An 8,890-nucleotide genomic window follows, 5' to 3' on the forward strand; every position below is an offset into this window, starting at 1 on the left:
GACCAGTCCCTGCTAGTTGACTACACTTACTTTCTTTGGTTTCCTAATAACATATTTTTTTGCTTTCCCCTCCACTCCCTATCTGGTCATTTTCCTTTATAGTTCAATAGTCCAACAAATATTACAGAATATCCGTGTATGTCAAGCACTGTATGTTGAGCATGTTAACAGTGAACAAAACAACAAGATCCTTGCTCCCAAGTACTTTACATTTTAAGGGAGGAGGGATTAAATAATTTCAGATAATTCTCAAAAGTGCTATGAAAATAGTAGAATAGTTATATTAGAACCCAACTTAGAGCGCTTCTCACTCTTCCTCAACCTCTTTTTCCAGAGTCTTCTGAGTTGTAAATGGTGGAGCTTTCCAGAGCTCAGTCCAAAACTCTCTTATTTACTCTGGATTCACTCCTCAGTCAATTTTCGTCTATGTGCCTATAACCCCTACATTTAAAATCTCACACCATACATCTTCTGAGCTCCACACTTTAAGTGCTTACCTCAAGGCCGCAGGCTGCTGGAGGACCCACGGTGTCACTGTGCCAGCTGCAGTATGTGGCTTCCCAAATACTGTAGCTGGGGCAGAGAGACTGGGTGGGGAGGGAGCTTTTCACTGTCTCTGTCTGGCAGTGATATACTTCAATTTTTCCCATATTCCGTCCATCCTGAGCTGGCCACAGAGCTTTATTACAAGGGGGCAGGGGCTTCCCTGGTGGCTCAGATGGCAAAGTATCTGCCTGCAGTGCAGGAGACCCGGGTTCGATCCCTGGGTCAGGAAGATCCCCTGGAGAAAGAAATGGCAACCCACTCCAGTACTTGTGCCTGGAAAATTCCATGGATGCCTGGTAGGCTATAGTCCATGGGATCGCAAAGAGTCAGACACGACTGAGCAACTTCACTGGTTCACTGGGGAATGCAGTTTCCCAGACGCCCAGCAAGGAACCAGCTACTGATTAGCTTGAGCAATATCCACCATGAAAAGAATTATTTTAGACTTCTTCTTCTCCTTCCCCTTACCAATAAGCACTTTGCTCATGGCAAACAGGGGATGCATCGCCTATGAATGGGCCTTTACAGAAAGACGTGTTGCTGGGGCTGCTGGGATTGCACTTAGAAGACAGCCTGCAGCTGTCAGCTTCTCCAGAGCCAGCCTTAGCTGGTGACTGCTACCTAGACTAAGATCACACCCTTCCTGTGATTGCAACACCCCCAAATTGACTGTAACCGGAGGAGGACCAAGGCTTTACAGTTCCATTTCTCTCTCTAACAAACTTGGTTTTCTTTCTCCAGGGAAGGGACTAGAGTGAGGAAAGATGATGAACAAAACATAAGTATTTTAAATGAAAACAGAATCGGGGCACCTTCTTTTCATAGGTGTTTATACATCAAATTCTATTTGTGTGCTCAGGTGCTCATTTACATCTGACTCTTTGAAACCCCATGGACTATAGCATGCCAGGCACCTCTGTCCATGGAATTTTCCATGTAAGAATACCACACTCTGGTGGTATTGCTATAGTCCATGGGGTTTCAAAGAGTCATACACAGAAATAAACTCAAAATGGATTAGAGAGCTAAATGTAAGACCAGAAACTATAAAACTCCTAGAGGAGAACATAGGCAAAACACTCTCCGACATAAATCACAGCAGGATCCTCCATGACCCACCTCCCACAATATTGGAAATAAAAGCAAAAATAAACAAATGGGACCTAATTAAAATCAAAAGCTTCTGCACAGCAAAGGAAACTATAAGCAAGGTGAAAAGACAGCCTGCAGAATGGGAGAAAATAATAGCAAATGAAGCAACTGATAAAGGATTAATCTCCAAAATATACAAGCAGCTCCTGCAGCTCAATTCCAGAAAAATAAATGACCCAATCAAAAAATGGGCCAAAGAACTAAACAGACATTTCTCCAAAGAAGACATACAGATGGCTAACAAACACATGAAAAAATGCTCAACATCCCTCATAATCAGAGAGATGCAAATCAAAACCACAATGAGATACCATTTCACACCTGTCAGAATGGCTGCTATCCAAAAGTCTACATGCAATAAATGCTGGAGAGGATGTGGAGAGAAAGGAACCCTCTTACACTGTTGGTGGGAATGCAAACTAGTACAGCCACTATGGAGAACAGTGTGGAGATTCCTCAAAAATCTGGAAATAGAACTGCCATATGATCCAGCAATCGCACTCCTGGGCATACACACCGAGGAAACCAGAATTGAAAGAGACACATGTACTCCAATGTTCATCGCAGCACTGTTTATAATAGCCAGGACATGGAAGCAACCTAGATGTCCATCTGCAGACGAATGGATAAGAAAGCTTTGGTATATATACACAATGGAGTATTATTCAGCCATTAAAAAGAATACATTTGAATCAGTGCTAATGAGGTGGATGAAACTGGAGCCTATTATACAGAGTGAAGTAAGCCAGAAAGAAAAACACCAATACAGCATACTATCGCATATATATGGAATTAAGAAAGATGCAAATGATAACCCTGTATACGAGACAGCAAAAGAGACACAGATGTATAGATCAGTCTTTGGGACTCTGTGGGAGAGGGTGAGGGTGGGATGATTTGGGAGAATGTCATTGAAACACGTATGTTGTCATATGTGAAATGAATCACTAGTTCAGGGTCAATGCATGTTATAGGATGCTCGGGGCTGGCATGCGGGGATGACCCAGAGGGAGGATTAAGGGAGGAGGGAGGTGGGAGGGGGGTTCAGGAGGGGGAACTTATGTAAACCCGGGGCGAATTCATGTCAATGTATGGCAAAACCAACCAATATAATATTGTAAAATAATTTGCCTCCAATAAAAAATAAATTAATTACAAAAAAAAAAAAAAAAAGGTAACCAAAAAAAAAAAAAAGAATACCAGAGTGGGTTGCCATTCCCTACTTCAGGAGATTTTCCCGACCCAGGGATGGATCATGCGTCTATTGCATTGGCAGGCAGATTCTTTACCACTAGCATCAAATGGGAAGCCCCCAATTTAATGAAAGCCTTGTTTTTGGAAGAAATAACTTATGTCAGTTGGTAATGAGAGGTATCCGAAAACTGAGATAAGATGTTAATTGGGAGTAGGATCACTTTCAGTCCAACTGGCCATGAGGACCCTGTCACTGGTAAGGGGAACACAGATGTGCCTGGACATAAAGTGGATGTCCAATTATTAAACCTCACTCCACTGGTGAATGGTGAAGGATAGCACTGCAGGAGGGGCGTATGCTTTAGCTAGTGGAAAGTATCAGACCTCTGAGAAGAACTTGGAAACAAACTTTAAAAATAATGGGAATGAATGGCTATTGTTAAGCCCATTACTGCCCCAGAAAAAGATCATGGAAAGGTGTGGGAAATTGATCACCAAGCATGAAAGTCTATAGACCTTCTGAAAGCTTACGTAAACAGTCTCCAGCAACAGGAAGGCAGAAGAAACTGATGACTAGTAGTTAATGGAGTGTAGAGCTCCAGATAAGATTAAATGCCCAATCAAGGGAGGTTAGTTAAGGCAAGATCAGGGCCTGGTTGGGATAAAATGGGATCTTGACATTTGCAAAGAGAATATCTGGGTAAATAACCCTGGACATTTTGAACCTCTAGGCTCTTCTGACATCTCTGTGCTACTCTGGGGTTAATAATGCCTAATGTTCTAAAGAGAAAATGAGACTTAGCCATTGTGTATTGACAGGTGCTGGAGGAGAACCTGTGGGTCTGAATTCTAAGAGTGGTTAATTAAGGGGACTAGAAAATAAGATTGGGCAGGAGAGCTTATTTATTGGGTTGGCTAAAAAGTTCATTCGGGGTATTAATAGATTCAATGGACATGAGTTGGAGTAAACTCAGAGAGATAGTGATGGAGAGACAAGCCTGACACGTTGCACTTCATGGGGTTGGAAAGAGTTGGACATGACTTAGAGACTGAACAAGGAGAAGAAATGAACAAATTTCTAGGAAAAGATAGCCTTCTAAGACTGAGTCTAGAGGAAATAGACAAGTTAAACAGACCAATCACTAGAAGAGGAATTGAATTTGTAATAACAACTCCCAGAAAACAAAAGTTCAGGTCTGGACAGCTTCACAGTGGATATTACCAAACATATGAAAAACAACTTTTATCTATCTTTTCAAACTATTCCAAAAAATCTGTAGGGGAAGAACACTCCCAGATTCATTCTATGAGGCCACCATTACCCTGGTACCATACAAAGACACGACATTAAAGAAAATTACAGGCAAATAGCTCTGATGAATATGGATGAAAAAATCTTCAACAAAATATTAGTAAACCTAATTTAACAATGGGATCATACACCATGATCAAGTTGGATTTATTCCAGTGTCACAAGGATGATTCAACAAACTCAAATCCATTATATATATATTCATATATATATATATATATATATATATACAAAGCTCAAGCTTGTATATATATAAGCTCATATATATGTATATAGATGAAGCTCAAGCTGGAATGAAGATTGCTGGGAGAAATACAATAACCTCAGATATGCAGATGTCACCACCCATATGGCATAAAGAGAAAAAGAACTAAAGAGCCTCTTTATGAAAGTGAAAGAGGAGAGTGAAAAAGTTGGCTTAACGCTCAACATTCAAAAAACTAAGATAACGGCATCTGGTCCCATCACTTCATGGGGAATAGATGGGGAAACAATGAAAACAATGAGAAACATTATTTTCTTGGGCTCTCAAATCACTGCAGATGGTGATTACAGCCATGAAATTAAAAGGCGCTTGCTCCTTGGAAGAAAAGTTATGACCAACCTAGATAGTATATTGAAGAGCAGAGACATTACTTTGCCAACAAAGGTCCATCTAGTCAAGGCTATGGTTTTTCCAGTGGTCATGTATGGATATGAGAGTTGGACTGTGAAGAAAGCTGAGTGCCAAATAATTGATGCTTTTGAACTGTGGTGTTGGAGAAGACTCTTGAGAGTCCCTTGGACCACAAGGAGATCCACCCATTCTATCCCAAAGGAGATCAGTCCTGGGTGTTCATTGGAAGGACTGATATTGAAGCTGAAGCTCCAATACTTTGGCCACCTGATGTTAAGAGATAGCTCATTTGAAAAGACCCTGATGCTGGGAAAGATTGAAGGCAGGAAGAGAAGGGGACAACAGAGGATGAGATGGTTGGATGGTATCACAGACTCAGTGGACAAGAATTTGAGCATGCTTCAGGAGTTGGTGATGGACAGGGAGGCCTGGTGTGCTGGAGTCCATGGGATCACAAAGAGTTGGACATGACTGAGCAACTGAATTGAACTGTTACTACAATAAAAGAGGGAATTTTGTAATACTTATATATTTCTTGATGAAAAAAACTCAAGTAAAAACACTGTAAATGTGGCATAGTTTATAGCATTATAAGAATATAATTATATAATAATTATTTTATTTCATTTTCTGTACAAGAAAACTCCCTTAAGGACATAAAGTAGAAAAGAAAACCACCATCTGGTAAATAATAGCAATGAAACAACTGACAAAGGATTAATTTCCAAAAGATACAAGCAACTTAATACCAGAAAAATAAACAACTCAATCAAAAAGTGGGCAAAAGACCTAAACAAATGTTTCTCCAAAGAAGACACACAGATGGCTAATAAATACATGAAAAGATGCTCAGCATCATTCATTATTAGCAAAATGCAAATCAAAACTACAGTGGGATCTCATTCACACCAGTTAGAATGGCAATCATCAAAAACCTTTTAAATAATAGATTCTGGAGAGGATGTGGAGTAAAGGAACCCTCTGCACTGTTGCTGGGAATGTAAACTGATACAGCCACTATTGCAGACAGCATGGAGATTCCTTAAAAAAAAAACAAAAAACAGTAATAAAACTACCATGTGATCCAACAATTATGGTTTTCTCATATACCCGGAGAAAAAAACATAACTGAAAAAGTTGCATATAGCCCCAATGTTCGTTGCAGCACTATTTAAAACAGCTAAGACATGGAAACAACCTAGATATCCATTGACAGATAAATGAATAAAAAAGCTGTGGTACACATATACAGTGGAATATTCAGTTCAGTTCAGTCCCTCAGTCATGTCCGACTCTTTGTGACCCCATGAACCACAGCACACCAGGCCTCCCAGTCCATCACCAACTCCCAGAGTCCACCCAAACTCATGTCCATTGAGTCGGTGATGCCATCCAACCATCTCATCCTCTGTCGTCCCCATCTCCTCCTGCCCTCAATCTTTCCCAGCATCAGGGTCTTTACAAATGAGTCAGTTCTTCGCATGAGGTGGCCAAAGTATTGGAGGTTCAGCTTCAACATCAGTCCTTCCAATGAACACCCAGACTGACTTCCTTTAGGATGGACTGGTTGGATCTCCTTGGAGTCCAAGGGACTACTCACAAGAGTCTTCTCCAACACCACAGTTCAAAAACATCAGTTTTTCGGTGCTCAGATTTCTTTATAGTCCAACTCTCACATCCATACATAACTACTGGAAAAACCATAGCCTTGATTAGATGGACCTTTGTTGGCAAAGTAATGTCTCTGCTTTTTAATATGCTGTCTAGGTTGGTCATAGTTTTTCTTCCAAGGAGTAAGCGTTTTTTAATTTCATGGCTACAGTCACCATCTGCGGTGATTTTGGAGCCCAAAAACAAGTCAGCTACTCTTTCCACTGTTTCCCCATCTATTTGCCATGAAGTGATGGGACCAGATGCCATGATCGTAGTTTTCTGAATGTTGAGCTTTAAGCCAACTTTTTCACTCTCCTCTTTCACTTTTATCAAGAGGCTCTTTGGTTTTTCTTCACTTTCTGCCATAAGGGTGGTGTCATCTCCCTATCTGAGATTATTGATATTTCTCCCAGCAATCTTGATTCCAGCTTGTGCTTCTTCCAGCCTAGCTGGAAGTACATCTCATGATGTACTCTGCATGTAAGTTAAATAAGCAGGGTGACAATATACAACCCTGATGTACTCCTTTTCCTATTTGGAACCAGTCTATTGGTCCATGTCCAGTTCTAACTGTTGCTTCCTGACCTGCATACAGGTTTCTCAAGAGGCAGGTCAGGTGGTCTGGTATTCCCATCTCTTTCCGAATTTTCCACAGTTTATTGTGATCCACACAGTCAAAGGCTTTGGCATAGTCAATGAAGCAGAAATAGATGTTTTTCTGGAACTCTCTTGCTTTTTTGATGATCCAGTGGACGTTAGCAATTTGATCTCTGGTTCCTCTCCCTTTTCTAAAACCAGCTTGAACATCTGGAAGTTCACGGTTCATGTATTGCTGAAGCCTGGCTTGGAGAATTTTGAGCATTACTTTTCTAGAGTGTGAGATGAGTGCAATTGTGTGGTAGTTTGAGAATTTTTTGGCATTGTGTTTCTTTGGGATTGGAATGAAAACTGATCTTTTCCAGTCCTGTGGCCACTGCTGAATTTTCCAGATTTGCTGGCAGCACTTTCACAGCATCATCTTTCAGGATTTGAAATAGCTTAACTGGAATTCCGTCACTTCCACTAGCTTTGTTCATAGTGATGCTTCCTAAGGCCCACTTGACTTCACATTCCAGGATGTCTGGCTCCAGGTGAGTGATCACACCATCGTGGTTATCTGGGTCATGAAGATCTTTTTCGTACAATTCTTCTGTGTATTCTTGCCACCTCTTCTTAATATCTTCTGCTTCTGTTAGGTCCATACCATTTCTGTCCTTTATCGAGCCCATCTTTGCATGAAATGTTCCCTTGGTGTCTCTAATTTTCTTGAAGAGATCTCTAGTCTTTCCCATTCTATTGCTTTCCTTTATTTCTTTGCATTGATCCCTGAGGAAGGCTTTCTTATCTCTCCTTGTTATTCTTTGGAACTCTGCCTTCAGATGGGTATATCTTTCCTTTTTTCTTTTGCTTTTCACTTCTCTTCTTTTCACAGATATTTGTAAAGCCTCCTTAGACAGCCATTTTGCTTTTTTGTATTTCTTTTCCTTGGGGATGGTCTTGATCCCTGTCTTCTTTACAATGTCATGAACCTCCGTCCATAGTTCATTGCTGCTGCTACTGCTGCTAAGTCACTTCAGTCGTGTCCGACTCTGTGTGACCCCATAGACGGAAGCCCACCAGGCTCCCCCATCCCTGGGATTCTCCAGGCAAGAACACTGGAGTGGGTTGCCATTTCCTTCTCCAATGTGTGAAAGTGAAAAGTGAAAGTGAAGTCGCTCAGTCGTGTCTGACCCTTAGCGACCCCATGGACTGCAGCCTACCAGGCTCCTCCATCCATGGGATTTTCTAGGCAATAGTACTGGAGTAGCTCATTAGTTCATTAGGCACTGTCTATCAGATCTAGTCCCTTAAATCTATTTCTCACTTCCACTGTGTAACTGTAAGGGATTTGATTTAGGTCATTCCAGAATGGTCTTTTGGTTTCCCTAACTTTCTTCAATTTAAGTGTAAATTTGGCAATAAAGAGTTCATGATCTGAGCCACAGACAGTTCCTGGTCTTGTTTTGCTGACTGTGTAGAGCTTCTCCATCTTTGGCTGCAAAGAATATAATCAATCTGATTTCGGTGTTGGTCATCTGGTGATGTCCATGTCTAGAGTCTTCTCTTGTGTTGTTGGAAGAGGGTGTTTGCCATGACCAGTGTGTTCTCTTGGCAAAACTGGAATGTTTTGCAGCCTTTGCCCTGCTTCATTCCGTACTCCAAGGCCAAATTTGCCTGTTACCCCAGGAGTTTCTTGACTTCCTACTTTTGCATTCCAGTCCCCTATCATGAAAAAGACATCTTTTTGGAGTGTTAGTTCTAAAAGGTCTTGTAGGTCTTCATAGAACCTTTCAACTTCAGCTTCTTCAGCATTACTGGTCGTGGCATAGACTTGGATT

Source organism: Moschus berezovskii, chromosome 2 (genome assembly GCF_049115385.1).
Source record: "Moschus berezovskii isolate FMDL1 chromosome 2, NW_MosBer_1.0, whole genome shotgun sequence".
Taxonomy (NCBI): Eukaryota; Metazoa; Chordata; class Mammalia; order Artiodactyla; family Moschidae; genus Moschus; species Moschus berezovskii.